The sequence below is a fragment of the Miniopterus schreibersii genome, assembly GCF_964146895.1.
Source record: "Miniopterus schreibersii genome assembly, chromosome: X".
NCBI lineage: Eukaryota > Metazoa > Chordata > Mammalia > Chiroptera > Miniopteridae > Miniopterus > Miniopterus schreibersii.
In genome coordinates this window covers 14,995,622-15,016,208 of record NC_138104.1, presented here as the reverse complement: position 1 = coordinate 15,016,208, position 20,587 = coordinate 14,995,622, and positions in this window count along the sequence as shown.

The window sequence follows — 20,587 nt, the reverse complement described above, 5'->3', positions numbered from 1 at the left end:
ATGATTGATCACTTTTAAGGCAAAACTGTGTTAAAATAGCCTATTTTGTGGGTTTGCCAATTTCTTCTAGAAATTTTGTCTGCTATTTTTGTAATGAGTTAAAATTCCATGACATAAAATTAATCATTTTAAAGTGTCTAATTCAGTAGCATATAACACATTCAAATATTATACAACTGTTACCACTATTAAGTTCCAAAACATTTTTATCACCCAAAAGGAAACCCTGTACCTATTAAGCCATCACTCTTCTCCCCTGGAAAATGCTAGTCTGCTTTCTGAACCTGTGGATTTACATATTCTGGATGTTTCATATAAATGGAACCATACAATATATGGCCTTTTGTATCTGGCTTCTTTAATTTAGCATAATGCTTTGGAGGTTCATCCACATTATTACATGTATCAGTACTTAAATCCTTTTCATGACTGAATAATTGTCTTTAGTGTTCATATACAACATTTAGTTTATCCATTCATCCACTAATGTGTGTTTGGGTTGATTAGACTTTTGTTTATTATGAATAGTGGTGCTTGCTAGGTACATTCATGTACAAGTTTTTGTTTGCATACCTGTTTTCAAATTTTTTGTTCATATATCTGGGAATGGAATTCTTGGGTCAGATGTTATCTCTATGTTTAACTGCTAGAGGAACAAACAGTCACACTGATTTCCACAGTAGCCAAATCACTTTACATTTTCATAAGCAACTAATGAGTGTTCCAATTTCTTCACATCTTCACCAACACTTATTATTTCCATTTTTGTTATAGCCATTCTAGTGGGTGTGATGCGGGATATCATTGTAGTTTTGATCTGTATTTCTCTAAACTGTAACATCTATATTATGTTAGGTATCTTTTCTTGTGCTTATTGGACATTTTTATATCTTCTTTGGAGAAATCTATTAAAGTCCTATGTCCATTTTAAAATTGGGGCTGTTTAACTTTTTGTTGTTGCATAACAAGAGTTTCTTCTATATCCTGGATATAAGAGCCTTACCTGATATATTATTTGCAAAGATTTTCTCACATTCAATGGGTTGTTTTTTACCTTCTTGATTATGCCTGTTGATGTACAAAAGTTTTTAATTTTGATCTTTAATATATATTTTTGTTGTTGTTGCTTGTACTTTTGGTGTTGTATCTAAAAATCCATGGCCAAATCTGAGATCACAAAGACATATAAGGTTAATTGTACCTTTTAAAATAATGTCCCTTTACTAATGTGTATTTCCTTGCCTTCTACTTTTTGTGATTTACATTGCTTCATAAGCTTTGTTTTAGTGTTCATTAGCTGTACTTTTCATCTGTGAATTAATATTCACCATTTATGAGTATTTCATTTATATATATATATATATATATATATATCTTTATTGATTTCAGAGAGAGGAAAGGAGAGGGAGAGAGAGAGATAGAAACATCAATGATGAGAGAGTCATTGATCGAGCCCGCAACCCAGGCATGTGCCCTGACCAGGAATCGAACCCCGATCACCTGGATCCTAGGTCAACGCTCAACCACTGAGCCACGCCCGGCGGGGCATGAGTATTTCATTTTAAGTGATATAAGACTGAATGTCTGAAAAGGTATTTATTTTGCCTTCATGCTTGCATGCTAGTTTAGCTGAGTATGGAATTATCAGCTGAAAGTTAATTTTATTATCTCTCACTCTCAGCCACATGTCAGACTTCAGTAAGTAATTACAGTTTTGTAAGTAGTGTAAATATTCTTTGTTAGCTTTTAAGACTTCACTTGATGAGCTTCAGTTTTACTGCATATTTCTTTAATTATAATGCTTAGTACTTAAAGAAACTCTTATTGAGGATTCATATCTTCAATTCTGGAAAAGTTTCACTTTTTTTTTCTTTCTAATACTACTTTCCACTTTTATTTTTATGAACTTCTCTTAGACATTTGTTGAGATCCCTCAATCTAACCCATGTCTTTTAACTACTTTTTCATATTTTCTCCTCTTTGTCTTTTTTTTGTTTTTAATTTATCTTTATTGTTGAAATTATTGCAGATGCTCCCTCTTTTTTGACCATTGATGCCTTCCACCCTGCACTCCCCCCAGGCCCTCACCACACTATTGTTTGTGTCCATGGGTTATGCATATATGCATATAAATTCTTTGGGCGTGGCTGGGTATGGCTCAGCAGTTGAGCGTTCACCTAGGATCCAGGTGATCGGGGTTCAATTCTCAGTCGGGGCACATGCCTGGGTTGCAGGCTCGATCCCCAGTCAGGGGTGAGCAGGAAGTGCCCGATCAATGACTCTCTCATCATTGATGTTTCTATATCTCTCTCTCCCTCTCCTTTCCTCTCTCAGAAATCAATAAAGATATATTAAAAAAATAATAATAATTCTTTGGTTACTCTCTCCCCACCCACCCAACCACCCCCGCCGTCCTTCTGAGATTCATCAGTCTGTTTCATGCTTCTATGTCACTGGATCTGTTTCATTCATCAGTTTATTTTGTTCTTTAGATTCCACATATAAATGAGATCATGTGATATATGTCTTTCTCTGCCTGGCTTATTTTGCTTAGCATAATATTCTCCAGGTCCATCTATAGTGTCCCAAAGGATGCAAGATCCTTCTTCTTTACAGCTGCATAGTATTCCATGGTGTAAATGTCCCATAGCTTTTTTATCCACTCATCTACCGATGGGCACTTGGCCTGTTTCCAGATCTTAGCTATTGTAAATAGTGCTTCTATGAACATAGGGGTGCATATATTCTTTCTAATTGGTGTCTCAGGATTCTTAGGATATATTCCTAGAAGTGGGATCACTGGGTCAAAAGGCAGTTCCATTTTTTGAGGAAACTCCATACTGTTTTCCATAGTGGCTACACCAGTCTGCATTCCCACCAGCACTGTACTATGATTCCCCTTTCTCCACATCCTCGCCAGCATTTGTCATTTGTTAGTTCGTTGATGGTAGCCTTTTTGACAGGTGTGAAATGATACCTCATTGTGGTTTTAATTTGCATCTCTCTGATGATTAGCAATGTTGAGCATTTTTTCATGTATCTCTATGCCCTCTTTGTGTTTTTGAACAGCATTCTGAGTTGAATATCTCAGTATTCTATTCCAAATCACTGTATCCAGTCCACAGTTTCCCCACCTAATTAGGTTTAATAACTGTATCCAGTCTACAGTTTAACTGACCTAATTAGATTTTTTTCACTTCCATGAATGTATTCTTTATTATCAAGATTTCTGTTTTTCATTAATACCTATTCTAGTTTTATTTCTGTTTTGATTTTCAATTATTAGTTTCTTTTTCAACTGTTATGGCTATATTTATCTATTTGAGCATGCAACCAGTACATTCAATTGTCTTATTCTGAATATTTAATAAAATTGATTCCAGTAGATTTATTTCTTGTGGTTTGTCATTTCTGTTTACACAGTCATTTTGAGTGAGAGATTATTTGTTTTTTCCCCTTTTTATATCTAACTTTCTCTTGGTACACATCACATGCTTCCACATGCCCACTAGACCCTCAATGCAGAATAATTCATAATCATATTTCAAAGTCTCAGTCTTGTAGTGATATTGAAGATATTTCAAATTCCATAAATATACCAGTGAAGAGTTTGTTTGACTTTCTGGGACTTTATCCACTCCCTATACTCACAGCATTTTATAAAGCAGTATCCCAGATAGAATGTCAAAACTAAGCTTCTCAGCATCTTGTCAGGTGTGAGGGTCCCCACTTCAGCTCTTGGCTACAGGCAATATGATTGGCTGTGATACCAATTTTTTATTTCTAAAACTTCATTTTTTTTTATTATCCTGCAGGAACCTATTTCTCATAGGTTTTTGGATTTAGCCTCACTGTCTTCTTTGTGTCTCCATTCCATTTCTGCTCATAAGGTTATTTATTTTACTGTCAAGTTCAACTATACTATGGTGTTTTTAGTTTCAGTTTTTGCACAGTATCTTTGCTATTTGTTTGATAAAGAAAGGTATTTCATAGAATAAAATTGTGGAGACTTTTTAACCAGATGTTCTTTACTTACTCTTCAACCTATTTCTAGCTGATTTTCATCCCCATCATTTCACTGATAATGCCCTCACCAAAGTAACTGAGGGCATTTATTTTACTCAAAACATTAAACATTGTTCTGTTTTCATCTTACACAACCTCTCAATAGCAACCAACAGATTTTGCCATTCCTCCTTCTCACAATACTCTCCTCTCTTATTATCACTACATTTGTGCCTATTTCTACTGTCTCCCTAGCTGCTCCTCTCTGTTTTTGGCTCCTCTTCTTCCGATAGACCTCTGTCATGTTAGAATTTTTTAAGACACAATACTTGCTTTTCTTCTTGTCTCTATCTACACTGTCCCTAGGTGTTTTCAGTAATTTCCACATCAGTTACTAATTGTATGGATAATAGCCTGTAAATGTACATCTCCAGTCTAGATAGAGACTTCTCCTGTGTTCAAGGCATTTACATCAAATACCTTACTTTAATATCTTAGGTGTCTTACAGATAATTTAAATATGGGCATGGCTCAGCAGCTGAGTGTTGACCTAGGATCCAGGCGATCGGGGTTCCATTCCCAGTCAGGGCACATGCCCGGGTTGAGGGCTTGATCCCCAGTAGGGGGCGTGCAGGAGGCAGCCGATCAGTGACTCTATCATCATTGATGTTTCTATCTCTCTCCCTCTCCTTTCCTCTCTCTGAACTCAATAAAGACATATTTAAATAAATAAATAAATAAATAAATAAATAAATAAATAAATAAATAAATAAAATAAATAAGGGATGTTAGCACTAAACTTTTTATTTCCCCCCACATTTGTTTCTATCCCAGTTTTACTCATCTCGGAAAACAACAGCCCCATTCAATTACTTACTCAAGTCAGAAAATTTGGAGTCATCTTTGTTTGTATCCTTTTCTACACAGTCTACACACATACATACACACATGCACATCTATCTAACCCATCAGAAAATCCTGGTGATGCAACGTCCAAAATATCTATGAATTTGTGTGCTCTTTTCCATATCCACTGTCACACTTTAGCACAGACTTGTCTCTTATCAGGCTTTCCGTGATAACCTTCAAATTGGCCTCCCATTTCTAGTCCCTTTTTACCACTGGCCCATCATTCCACAGCATCCATTCCATACAAAGTAGCCAGAGTGATTTTTTTTTTTTTTATGTAACAATGTAAACCTTCAATGGTTTTAAATTCACAAAGAATAAGATTGAAACTCCTTACCATGACCTATAAAGCTTGAATGACTGTGACCCAACCATCTCTCCAGTTTTACTTGATACCACTCAATCCCTCATCCATTATGTTCTAACTACAATGACCTTCTTTTAGTTCACAAGAGAAAACTACCTCAGAGCTTTAGTACTTGCACTATAATCTTCCTTCAAGGTTTTTTACCAAGTTACTTGCAGGACTACTTATTTTCACTCAGATCTCAGTTTATATGCCACCTCTGCACAGAGCTCCTTCTTGACCATATTAAATAATGCCCCTATATTATTCCCTGTCATAAAAACTTCTTGTTTCCTTCCTAGAACTTATTAGAAGCTATTACTATTGAGTTCATGTATTTATTTATTTAGAAAATCTGCCCGGCTGGGCGTGGCTCACCAGTTGAACATCGACTTAGGATCCAGGCGATCAGGGTTCGATTCCCGGTCAGGACACATGCCCGGGTTGAAGGCTTCATCCCCAGCAGGGGGCGTGCAGGAGGCAGCCAATCAATAACTCTCATCATTGCTGTTTCTATCTCTCTCTTCCTCTCCTTTCCTCTCTCTGAAATAAAAAGGTATATTTAAAAAAAAAAAAGAAAATATTACAAACTTGTAATTACTTATTGCTGGATTCATATTGATCACTAACACTAAAATATCTAACACCTCCTTTAGTTCAAAAGCAAACTGGCTAGTGACCTGACACATCATTCAGATAGATGCAAAAGAGAAGCTAATGGACAAGCACAGTGTCACTGTCTAAGCCCATGTTCAGATTATCAGAGGTAAGGTATAACCATTTTCCTGGAAAGTCTTTTGTGGGAGACTTCCCAGGAAGATGGGAGTATCTCCTTGCACACAGACAAAAGAGGATATCCACTTAATTTTTTTTTTCTTGGACTATTTCTACAGAGAAGAATATTCTCATTAAAAATGTTCAAACTATTGAATATTAGTGTCTGCATTAACAAATGTAGCATGCCTGGCTACATTCAACATTATCTACTAAGTTTTGTTTGGAAAAAATGCCCTTTGGACTCAAAACTATGCTATTACAACTGCTATTATGTCATACACACACACACACACACACACACACACAACATACCACACAACTGACATCTCCAAGAACTAAATTCAAATTTCTCTTGTCTGTCTAAGAGATCCTAACAAACACTTAGTGTTATGTAACCTAGTCAATGACTTCCCAACATTTTGATTATTGTGATTCAAGTACCTGGCACATATGGCTTGAAGGTCAGTCAATAACAGCTTGTGAGCAGCACAAGAGATACAGAACAAAGATCTACATATGGACACTTTGCATTTAATCATCTTTTGAATAACATTTCAATGGCAATTGAATGTTGCAGCTGTTTGTAATCAACTTAGTACTGAGATCTCTTGAGAATTATAATATGTAACAGTTATTGACTTTTATATTCAAGCTGGTCTAAATCAGGTTGTATTCTTTTAAAATTAGTATGTTCTATAAGCACAAAATATGAATAATAAGATGTATTGATGCTGCCTGTGATTTGGGAACAATATTATTCACAAATTCCTTCTCCCTCATTTTTCTGCTTGAAACAAGGTACTTAAGTTTTCCATGTTGCTAAAAATGATGCTACTAATGTGTTATTTGTAGTATGTTCAGTTTCCCAATCAAAGAGATTAACTTAATTGAGTCAACAATATATTCTCTCAACTGGTCCTTCCTGTGAACAACAGCTAGCATTTGCCATATACATTGGGGGAAAAGATACTAGGATAAATCAAAATTTATAAATGAAAGCTGTGACTGAGCCTGAATGTGACTGAGGCCTCTTTAACTCATTGAAGGAAAGAAAATGGTGTTCGCTCAATAGATGCTTCCAAAGCATCTATAATTAGGAGGATAATATTTAGAGTTTCTGAAAATATCATGTATATGTTAGTTCTCTGTATAGCACTTGGAATCTCACTGGTTTTGTCACTGTTGTCACTAAAAATGGAGCTTATAAACCCTAATTCTGTCTGGTACTGATCCTCAGCAGAAGTTTAAAGACTTACATTCCACTGTAACACTAATTTTTTGCTGGGCACTCAAGTCTTCCCTTTTGGTACCTAGTAACTCAGGCTGTGCAGGACTTCACATCCTAGTCTTCAAAGCCTTTTATGTCAGTTCTTTCTATTTCAGAACTTTCATGTTTCCTATAAAAGTATCCCTTTTTTCTATGCCACATTCACATTACCTAGAGCTTTTCTGATAAAAATTTTCTGTTCATTAACATATCCTGTATCTTAAACCAAAAGAGTGAATAAAAGCAACAATTTTAGATCCCTACAGAGTATTCAAAGAGGTGTAACTGGACTTTTGATGACAATGATTTTATTCCATAAGACATATAATTATTGAGCCTTTACTACTTTCATGTAACGGTATATATAAAAATGAAGCATTTAGTTTCTTATGGAACCTATCAAATTCTCTCATATTTAATCAAAAGCAGGACAAAGAAATGTACTATAGGTATTTAGTAATGAAATATGATTTCCAAACAGTATAATCAGAGGGATATTAATGGGGAGTATGGCATTTGACCCAGATTTTGAAGAATGGGTAGGATTTCATTATCTAGAGATTGTGGTAGAAAACACACAGTGAAACAAAAGATATAAAGGATGGAAATGATATAAAGATCAAAAAGCATAAGCCTTTAGGAAATGGTGAATAGTTCAATTTGACTAGAAAATAATGTGGTTGTATGAGGGATAACAAGAAAAAAAGCGTCTGCAGTATCACAGTAAAGAGTGTGGACATTATTAAGTATTCTTCATTAAAAGGTTTAATATAGGTTAAGCATTGTGCTAAGCATATTGATTACATTGCCTTTGTTGATCAATAAAACAATCTGTGAGTAAATATTACCATTAAGAATATGAAGAGATGAAAGCTAAGAGAGGTAAAGTGAATTTTACAGCATCATATACCTATGAGAGTCAAAGATTGAACTCAGCCATGTCTGTTTGACTCCAAAGCTGGCACTCTTAATGACTATATTCTATAAACTCCCTAAACTTTCAGAAGATTAATGCATCCTTCTCACAAACATCAGACTAAAGTGAACAGGAAGCAAATACAAATAATTTATTTTGAAAACTAATATATTTTGCCAGGTTTTGAACTAGGGTGTCGATATTGAGAATGTTAAATAAAGGAACATGGAGCCAGAGTTACTGGAAATAGTAGTTAGCATATGATGATTCGTTTGACAATGGGAGGAATGTGATGAGTCAATGATCAATGTGGGATGATGACAGTCCCACTAACAGAAATAGGAAAATTCAAAAAGTTATTTTAAACATACCCTTAAATATATGAAAAGATGTTCATCATGTATAATTAAAGAAATGCAAATTAAAACTACACTGAGATACTATATCTCACCTATCAGCTCAGCAACAATTAAAAAATATGACAAGACTTCAGGTTTTATCCTGACATGTAAAAGACCTTGGAGGTGTCATGCTCATCCTTAAAACAAGAAAAAAAGCTGATAAACTGAAAATCAGTAACTTTTCTTGGATCCATCAGAGAATTGAAACAGCAGAGCAAGCCAGCATCTGGAAATCTGTAGAGTCAAGGGAATCCAGAAAGTCACAGTTAGTATCTGTTTACCTAAATCAGGATCCACAGTAGCCATTAAATGGTAGGACCACTTAAATGGTAATTTTGACTGAATCTATAAAGGTTGAATGAGGAATAGCATGAGAGTGAGAATCTCCTAGAGGTGTAGTTTTAGAAAACACCTACAAAAGAACGGATTTTACCAATGTCACCCATTATAATAAATTCAATTTAAAAAAGGAAAAAAGAAAACAAATTAAGGTGAGGCTTGGCCTCGAGCCTAGCCTAGTGCTTAGACCTGGATATTTAATAAATTATAAATATCATCATTGTCACCCGCATCTCATTTTAGCATCATAATAAAGAAAGCTGATTGCATGTACCAAGAAACATTAAACAAACAAAAGCAAAAGAATAAGGACAAGATCAAAGAGGGAATAATTGAGGGGCCAAATTTCAGCTTTCCCTCTACAGAGATAGGCAAAAGTAGGTTTACTGTTGTGAGTCCATGAAACACAGAGTTTATTCTTGTATTATTTTTTATTAATTATTGTAGTATTTATTTGTATTACAACAATAAACTTACTTTTACCTACCCCTGTATAATGAATTTTTACCTTGGAAAAGAAGATTGTTACTTCTGCTTCTAAGAAAAGAGTATGGAGGAAAAAAATGAAGAAATACATAGACATTTTAGGACTGAAAAGGAAATACCTTTGATCTCCTCAGAAAAAAATATGAAGTGAAATCACCCAGTGAAAGCATGGATGTAGTGGGGAAAAGGTCCAGGTTAAAGTTAGGAAAATTTGCATGGTGTTAGAATTACTACTTCTGGGGAAATGTAATATAGAAACAAGATATAAATAAAAGGATCTGCAGAGCAACAGAGTGACTACCTAAGTCAAGTAACATGATTCAATTGAGCAGTATTGGAGTTATTAGAAACACAGTTTAGTATTTAATTGATCTCGACTTTTTATTATGCATTAACTTTGTCTCTCCAGTTGTAACTTTCTTAGGCAAGATAACATTTCTTATATAGCATTTATATTTTGTATCACACCTATTACAGTGCTAGGGACATAACACATACCCAGCTGAAGACAGAAAACATGTAAATAACTATATTTTCAATTTGGACTTCGTGATAGTCCTACTCTTAGATTTTGCTTAGCTCTTCCACCATCTCCAGAGAAAAGCATGAGTTTCCTTATAGGAATTGGTTGATACCCAAAGGAGTTCAGGGAGAAGGAAGGACTGCACAGCCACCCTTACATTTTCTAAATGGACTATCTCTGTCAAATCCTTTGTCCTGGGACAGCTTTCCCTCATCCATGAGTACATGGGAGAATAAAAACTTATCTCTAACATCATCCTAAGAATAACAATATATTTCACTCCAAATTCTAATTAGTATTTGGATTATGCACTTTTTAAAATTATCCACCTCACCCCTCCCTGTCATTATTAGGGGATATCAAAGACGCAGCTATACCTTAAGTGCCAAGCACTCCTTCCAGGTTGTAGATGATGAGCAGCAAAATACTCTTATCAGAAGATGGCATTTTGAATTGCAGTTTTTCTCCTGACTCACAGGTTTAATTCTAACCTAACAGCTCCACTGCAGTCCATGAAATATTTACATTGTTTCTTGCTAAATTATATACATTATTTACCATATAATCTATTAAATATTTACCACCTTTCCAAATATACCATGTATCCAACACTCTACTGCTCTTGTTTCTTTTAGCATTAAATTTTTTTTAAAAAGGCCAAGCCCTGCAGAAACCTGGAAAAAGTGGCTGTGACAAAGAAAGCAGAGGAGGGAAAATATGAAAAGAAACAGAAGGCAGCTATTTGAAAAAGTTTTATACTCACCATTTTCTCTCTGGCAGGAATAATCATTTCTCTCTCTTTAAAAAGACGTTCATTTTTCTAATAATTTATGTATGTAAATAATCTGATAGGAATCATTCTGGAAATAAGCTGTATTAGTCTCAGGAGCCAAGCTATAGGGTGGCCCAATATATAAAATTGTCTAAGAATGACTTAAGGTGATATCAGAGTCAACACAACAGCCCACCTTTTTCAGAACTCTTCCATACAGGAAATAGTGGCATACATTCAACTCTCCCTAAGCAATATAATGTTTCACTCTCTTGAAAACAGAAAAAAACATTAATAGATATATTGTCAATAAGATATTTGTATGGTACTTTTGATCAGCAAAAGATGCCTAATTGAAGCTCTGAGGGATTAAAAAAACAACGAATTGGTTCCCAACTGAGAACTTTAACTCATTCATTGTTCTTTTTTTTTTTTTTTAATCCTCACCCGAGGATATTTTTTTTCATTGCTTTTTTGGAGAGAGTAGAACTCAGGGAGGATGCAGGTGAGAGAGAAACATCGATGTAACAGAGAAACATCAATTGGTTGCAACCAAGATACATGTCCTTGACAGGAATCCAACCAAGACCCTTCATTCCGAAAGCCAGTACTGTAACCACTAAGCAAAACCTCCTAGGGCTCATTCATTGTTCTTTAACTTGTTTATTGTCTCCAAAGTAGGAATCTTAGAGATAACTAATTGGCTACCCATTAATTATTTATTGTCTTCTTCCATTGAATTTAACCTAATGTTGATTTTTAGAGAGACACACTGATATCCACTTAAAAGATTACATTTCCCAGGCTTCCTCTCACTTGAGGGCAGCATATGTTTAAGGTCCAGTGAAGAGTACGTGGAACTTCCAGAGGTTCCCCATGTGGGGAATATGGCTTTCTTCCTTTCTTCCTCCTTCCTGCTCCCTGAAACCTGAAGATGATGACTGGAGAACCAGTAGCCATCTTGAATCATAACAATGAAGACCATATCATAACAACCAAACAGCAAATACCTGGACAAGTCTGGGTCTCTAATAACCATGGAGCTGTTATACCAGCCCTGAACTGTCAACCTTAGTACTTATTTTACATGATAGAGAAATAAATCTCTGTCATAGTTAAGACACTATGTTTTAGGTCTCTCCTATATGTAACCAACCTTAATCTATACTAATACAGCTAGTTTCATGTGCTATTTCTCCCACTCAACCATTTCAACCTACAAGCACTGAGTACCTTTATGTATGTCTATTTGCTGTCAAAACTTTTTCTGAGAGTAATTGCTTATATCTTAGTGGTGCAAATATAACTCTGTGGATTATTTTAGTCATACTTAGCTACCCACTCTGCATGAAAGGCTTCCTTCCTGCTCATCTGAAATCAGAGGATACCCTCATACAGTAATTATGAACACCTTAAATTGTTTTCTTCCAATTTAGATTGGGTTGCCTTAAAAAATGGTTTTGTGCTGAAGCATATTATTGATGTCCATATCTTTGGAACTGTCAAGGCCTTGCTGGTTAATCTTTATTTGTTGGATTGAGTAGTTATTTGCAATTGCTGTACAGATATAAATGCATCAACATATTTGACTTATATGCAACAATTAAATTACTAAAGTATTTTGTTTCACATACAAAATTATTTCAAATTTTCCTTAAACTGCACTTCAGTTCAACAGACATTTCTTTTTTTCAATTACAGTTTACACTAAATATTATTTTGTATTATTTTCAGGTGTGCAACATAGTGGTTAGACAATCACATACTTTTCAAAGTGATCTCCCTGATATTCCACCTACCTAGCACTATAAATAATTGTTACAATATTATTGACTATATTCCTTGTGCTGTACTTTACATCTCTGTGACTATTTTGTAACTACCAATTTATACTTCTTAATATCTTCACCTTTTTCATCCAGCCCCCTAACACCTCCTCCCCTCTGGCAACAATCGGCCAACAGACATTTCTTAAATGTTTATCATATGGTAGGAAATAAAAAAGCAAACTGATTTTAGATTCATTTAAGTTCAAAGCTCATAAACAGAGCCTCAAGATGGAAAGAAGTGCTGACAGTTTGGGGGGAAGCATCTGAATTAAAATTATCCTTAAATGAATGCATTCTATAATTGCATTCTTGCCTTAACTGTAGTCATCTATGGCATCAATACCTCTTTTAAAATATTCTAGATTTTCTATTTTGCTTTGCTGAAACACCTCAAATCACCTCGTTTTGCAGCTGAAATTTCCTGAAATCTCTACTCTTCAAAGTGAATTGCAGGTGTTCTTATACAAAGGATATGTTTTTTAATTGGCTTGAATAAGTCTTAAAAGCTTTTGATTAAAACTGATGGTTTTTTAAACCCTCAATCCTGACAGAAGACTATATTTCTATACCTACAACTTCAGAAAAATCAGGCAAATAGCATTGACCTTGACTAATTTGATATTTAAAGGGTAAAAGTCTGTTTCATGTCATAAATAATCTATATTATTGCCTGAGTTCTCCTCCTTACTTTACAAGCCTAGACAGAGCAAAAGTGTTCTCAAGGCAGTATTCCCAAATGGTATACTGTTCCATAGTTAACTAAATGCTGCAATATGAAACAGAGGATCAGCAAGGATATTAACAATGGATGGCATTGTTTCTAGGTTTTTAAGTCCATTGCAATCTTATCGGGTTTTGTTTAACCTAATTTCTCCCTTTAGACTAAGTCATCTCTGTGCCCACTTCAATGTGAAGTTGGTCTCCATGTTCCTACGTAAGCCACTTTTGTGGTTTGCTAAAGTACAGACTTGATAGTTTCTAGGCTCCCGTGAACTTTTTGGGAATTAAGACCAGGTATCAAACCACTGCATGGGGATGATAGGAATACAAAGTCTACCCTATGCATGTGAGCACTGTTCTATTCTGGAACTCTTAATTATATCAAATGATATACTAATTGATAGAAATATGGGATTTTGAACCAATTCTAAAGACCAACCCAGTAAGAACTGTATAGATGATTTACTATATCCCCAGCCTGGTCTTTTTGTTTGTTTGTTTCTTTTTTTTTTTTTCTTTTTTTTAATGAAGTACAAAATTGTGAATTATTTTAAACCAGATAAAATTGTTTAAATTAGAGTAAAAGCCTATATATTATTGATGTTCCCTGAACCAAAATAGGACTGAACTATCTATGGGTTTCCTAAAGAGAGCTGCCATTTCATTTGATTCAAGTTTCTAATTGTGAGAAGATTTAAAAATTAATTTGGGGGATTAACATGTATATGTAAAAAGGTTCTCAAAAATTCAATGTCTAAAATGCACCTGAATGGTCATACTCTCAAGATAAATGACCTGTTTGTTTGTTGTTATATCCTTAGTTGTTGTGTAAAGAGAGAGCTGAGGTCTAAGGTTTTAATGGAGATTTTGTCCAGAGTGACTTTTTATTGATGTTTTTATGCTTGAGATTAGAAAAGAGTGAAATCAAAGGGCAACTCTTTTCATTATACTATTTTTCTTCTGTTCTATTCCATCTAGAAATCTTCTCAGTTCACTAATTTTAGGCAATTTTAAATCTATTTGCTAAACTAGCATTTAGGAATTAAATATTTATATGCAAAAGAATAAAAAAGGCCTATATAGATTATAGAACAAACATTAAATAAAAACCAAGAGATCAATTCATCCATTAGGAACAAACTGATTTTTTTAAAAATTAAATCAAATGGTATTAAAATATAATAACAGTTCAATTTCACCAAAGAAATAAACCAGCTCTGGCATTCAAACAACTCCAAGGGCTTCCTTGGGGGGGTTCAGTTCTTTTTGCACATCAATGAAACAATCAGTATTTGAGTCACAAAGTAATTTTTTGGCAGACATTGCAAAAGGCACCAAATGGTCTCTGTATTTGCTGTGATCAACTGTGAAATGAAAACCTACCACTTAAATCACTTCTACTGCAACTGAATTTGATCTCCCTCGGCACAATAGAGAGTAAGTCTCAGTGCCCTCTGGACCATGGAATTTGTCTTAAAATAAAGCAAATATGAATGAAGTTTCTGTGGTTGGAACATCTTTCCAATCTGCAAGTACAGTTGATGTTTCAATTGTAATTTGAAATTTAGTCTATCAGTGAGTTGTCTGCTCTACACAATGTCAACTTCATTTAAATCCCAGTTCTACCACTAATTAACTGTGTGGCCTTGGTCAAGTCATTTCTCTTTTACAGCCTTCATTTTCTTCACCTATAAATAAAAAAATTAAACAGATTCTAAATGTCCCTTATAGCTCTAAGGGTCTATGAGCCCAACTAATTTTTCACCATATAAAACTTATCTTGTAGGATTTAGACATGGATTTAAAATGCCTGCCCCTCTTTCCCTCACCAAATTTCAATTATCAAACACAATTTATTTTGCAAAAGGATTTAGCTACTGATCCAGCCAGCATTGCATATCCAAGGGGTGGGTACCTGCCTTTCCAGGATAAGATGCTCTTCAGTCATACAAAGGCCCTCTGCAGGGGAACAAGGCTCCAAAAAACCTCATATTTGAAATTTCTTTCTTTTATGATAATTTTGTCTTAATACAACCTAATATTTAGGGATAGAGCTGGAATATATGGGATCCTTTATTGAAAGTAAACATAGTTTCAGTTTGGGCTTGCAGCTATAACCAAGAAGTATACTTGGTTATTAAACATAATTATGGACTCTATGACAGAACAATGGTCATAAGAGAGGTGAATAGTATCTACATGTGAAGGTGAATGTGGTCATTGGACTTTAGGAGACATTGTGTATATCTCTAGATGAGGGAAGCCTCTGCAAACTACATGTGATGTCAGACTGAAGTACTTCCTGCCATTTGGAGAAAAGCAGGTGAGGGTACCTAGGTTGATCAAATGTTTATAACTGATAAAATGCAATACAAAATCACTAGAATACCAAAATCTTGATGGAAAACTTTTTTACTTCCTTAAACCAAGATTAATTTTTACTCAGTTTATTAATGGATATATATATTCATGTTCCATGTTGGCTTCAAATAAACAAATAATTAGTTTTATATAGATATTTGTGTGAAAATAAGATTCAATTAACAGAAATTCCTTTAATGAAGCATTTATTACCAGAGTACCTCTATTCTCTCTAATGTAGATACATTTATTTCAATGAAATTTCTCAGGAGTTCAACTGCATATTAAGAATATGTAGTTCCTTTGTGGGGAAGTTGTTGGAGTCCCTCATTTCTTATTAAGACTCTATTTTTAGGACTCTATTCTTACTGGGACTTATTAGTCTTACTAATGTGCCTCATTTCTTACTAGAACTCTATTTTGTTCCCAATATAACATAAAGGTGTTTGATATCTTCTGATGCAATTTTTTGTCTATGTTTCTAAGTGTTTGATGTGCTTGGCTCCCCTACTAGGTGGGAACAAGACTTGATTTCAACTGACAAACACTGGCAGAAATATTAAGTCTTCTTGAGAAGCTAAAGTTAGGCAAATATGCACCAAGTGTTCTATAGCTTTGCAAATAGAATAACAGTTGACCAAATTAAAGAGTACACAGTGCTGTGGGGGCAACATAAACCCACTCAATGATCCAAAATGTGTTTTTTCCCATCCATCCTCATTTCCTATTGGCTTCAGTGCCAAATGCTTTAGAATTTCAAGCATCTTGACATCCTCCAAATAGCTTTATGAGTAATTGAGGCATATATTGGGGTGGGAGGGGAGATGTGGGTGTGCACATCTAGGAGAAGTTTTTCTCTATCAATCCCTACATTCAAGTCTGAGACTATAAAATCTGAAAGCAATAAAAAGGGGTTTTGTTTGAAGTAAGGCAAAGCTGGGTTTGAATTTACCTATCAATCCTCACTTGTGTGACCTTAATTAGATTATCAAATATGATTCTTCAGTTTTTGCATCTATAGAAGAGGGATAATAATAGTCCCAATTTCATAGAGCTGTCTGAAAATTAATTAATGTTAAGCTCCTACCACAGGGTGTTCAACAAGAAAGCAATTAGTAAATAGTAATTATGATATTGAGCATGCTTGAAGGTTTGAAAGGTTTTAGACAGACTCCATAAAGGAGGAGAAAATACACACAAATAGTATTTTCCACATGGATTCAATATGTGCTGGAATTTACATTACTGGCACATATTAAGTGGGAAAGCCAATGTAGTGCTTAAGAACATGCTCTTGCCCTGACCAGTGTTGTTCAGTGGTTAGAGTGTTAGCCTGAGCACTGAAAGGTTGTGGGTTCGATTTCCAGCCTGGTCTGGGCACATGCAGGAGGCAATCGATATGTCTCTCTCACATCGATATTTCTCTCTTCCTCTCCCTCTCCCTCTCTCTCCAGTCTACTCTCTCTGAAAAACAATGGAAAAAATATTCTTGGGTGAGGATTAACAAAAACAAAAAACAAAGAAAAGAATGTGATCTCTGTAATCATACAGATTGGAGTTCAAATCCTGGCTCTTTCAGCTGGTAAAATTGGACAAGTTATCTAATATCTCAGAGCTCTCTGATAGTGGCTATTAAAGTTCCTATCTCACTGTGTTCTGAGCACTAAATTTATATAAGCCATTCTGAACAGTGCATAATACATAGTAAGCATGCTAGAAATGGCACTATCACCATTATTGTCATGATAATGGGGGGAAGGAACTTTAGAGATCATCTGGTCCGTGAATTGAAAACCATTCTTTTACATATGAGGTGATTTGCCCAAAGAAGGGAAGTGACCAGACCAACGTCAATCATTTAGTTAGTGGCAAAGCTATGTTTGGAATCTAGGTTTCTTGCCCCATAGTTAGTACTATTTTCACTCTATTGGAGATGCTTGTGGAAATAATAGCACCAGAAAAATTTTCCAAGCAGCCTTCATGGGTTTCCATGCTCATGGATTTAGCCTCTACACTACTGCTTGTGAATTCTTTAAATGTTATATCATTTTTATTATTCCTTTCCATGAAAGATATCATTATACCATGTTCTTCTCATCCTAAGTGCCAGCTAAATGTTCCTATTTTCAGGAGAATGTTCTGGCCAAAGACTATTTCTAAAGCTTTCAACGTCACACTTGTGATCATTGGTTTTATACTCCCCTTTTCCTACCCCTGCTCCTAACATCTCCAACAAACAACTGTGTTTATGAATATACAGAGTTACTTTTAACTTGCATTTATTATCAATTCTCATATAAACTCTTTTTGGTTTCTTTCTCCCTCTCCCACTCTTTCTCTAATAGTTCCTTCTATTTATTTGTTTATTATTATTATTATTTTAATCCTCACCCAAGGATATGTTTATTGATTTTAGAGAGAGAAAGGAGAGAGAGAGAGAGAGAGAGAGAGAGAGAGAGAGAGAGAGAGAGAGAGAGAGAGAGAGAGAGAGAGAGATGTGAGAAAGAAACATCTGTTCATTGCCCACCATGTATGCCCTGACCAGGGACCGAACACACAACCTTTTGGTGTATGGGATGATGCTCCAGCCAACTGAGCCACCTGGCAAGGGCAGTTCCTTCTATTTTTGTATTGTTCAAATTAAAAATCTGTAACCATGAAATCCATCTTCATTCATTCTTTGAAGAGCAGGCTTCAGAAATGGTTTGGCCACATTCCTAAAACTGCAGCTTGGAATTATGTATTTTTTAATTTGTAGATTAGAAAAAAAGTGGGATTCAATGAACCATAAGTCCTAAATCAGAATTTAAATGATGGGAAGAGTCCCTCTTAACATCTTAGAGTTGCAAGAATTCTCAGAAACCATTAGTTCAACCTCTCATTCAATAAAGAATACTTCTTCACCCTCCCTACGTAACAGTCATTGAGTTTCATACGTTAAGAATTTTAGCAGCAAGGACTTCTAGAGGTTATCTAATTTATTACAGTCATTTGCTAGATGAGGAGACAGAGAACAAGAGGGGAAAATCAACTCTTCCAGCCTTCTAGTTAATTCCTCTAAATTTAAGAAAAATTGAAACAATGATCTTCTCACGTGATTTGTCTTTGGGGATTAAAGGAGCATGATAGATACTTTGGGTTTCCTTCTTTGTCATGAAGACAGAATGATTCTGTTTCTGAAATATTTGCTAATCTTATCTAAGGTCTAGGACAAGATGGTAAAAGGTTAGAGTGAAATCAGGTGCTCATGAGGTGGGGGAAAGGAGAAAAAGGAATATTTAAAGAAACAAACTTTGAGAGTTCATGTTTACCAAAGGAAAACAAAAAATATTAGGATAAAAGTTTTCTTCTAATCACTTTTGTTGGTTAGTTATTACTCCAGAGCAATGCTGTCCAATAGAATTTTCTGTGATTATAGAAATAATCTATTTCTGCGTTGTCCAATATGGTAGCTACTAGCCCAATGTGATTGGTTATTCAGCACTTGAAATAAGGCTTGTGTAACTGAGGGGCTGAATTATTTATTTTATTTTATTTAAGTAATTTAAATTTAAATAGCCATATGTGGCTAGTGGCTACTATATTAGACAGAGCAGGTCTGGACCCTCACAGCAACAACATTTTCATTCAAGCCAGGTAGTCCTCCACCCCTTACCCCTGTTTTACATCAAGAAATTGATCCTGAAGAAGGAATACATCTTTTCCTGACATATTTTATGGTGACAAAAAATCCCAAGTGCTACTTCTGAGTTACCACAATGTCTTAAACAAGATGTTTTCCTCTCTGACAATTCATCTATCCTCATGCCAATTATCTGAACTGTAGTCTAATTTACTTGGCAAGTTTGATGTAGATTAATGCCTGAATACAAGTTCGATCAAGCCTGCTCTCCCTTTTCTTGCAATATCTCTTTTCTATGGTACAGACTCTTACCTGATCTACCTCACAGAACTGTTGTGAACATCTATAGAAATAATTGATAGAGAATAATTTTAAATAAAGTTTTGTAAACAGGTAAAGCAGGGATTATCCACATTTGAGAGATGAGAAAGCTGAAGCCTAGAAAGTGAAGTGGCAGGCCACACTGATCAAAAAGTGATAGAGCCCTGATGAGAACACAGGCCCCCTGAGTTCCTCACCAGAGGATATATAACTAATGATTTCATATGTTGCAATAAAGAGTGACCTTGTACATCCCATGCACTCCCCCCCCCAATCTGGGAGGGGTTGGGGTAGGAAGGGTGATGCTTACAAGTTACCAAAATAACAGAGTTCAAATGAATATTATAATTTTCAGTTGCTGGTTTGGGCACTACAGAATCACAGTTCAATTATTGAGTATCCTTGCCTACTAACACAAGTTGTTCTAATGTTCCCTGAAAATGATTTCTATAATCAAATTCCTGGTGTTATTATATGTTATTGAATAAATGTTTGTATTGCCCCATCACTTTTCATTGTCTAAATTTTGCCCCAAAATACCACCCAGTATATCACAGATACCATATACCATTGTTAAAGTGGTTAACCAAGTTCTTAAAAATATGTTTTTTTCAGGATTGTTTCTCTCCTGCTCAAATATAACTTAAGCTGAATGAATGCATACTTCTATAACTGATGTAGAAGCACATCTTAGAATTAATACATTATACACATGAGGACTTCATGTCAATCAGAGTCCCCTTCCCTCCTCACCATGGCTACCATTTTTTAAAACCAAGTTGAAACTTTGCAAACCTCCCAGACACAGCTCTTGGGCCATAAACTTGGTTAAGTGGTCTAGAACAAATAACTTCAGACCATATGGGAAATTTTAGAGAAAGAGTCTCTTCAGTGGCTTTTGATTTATCTCACACTGCTTTGCTCTAACATTAAGGCAAGGACCACTGAATGCTTTGAAGGAATTTTTTTCTGTCCTTTTGTGTATCATTATGG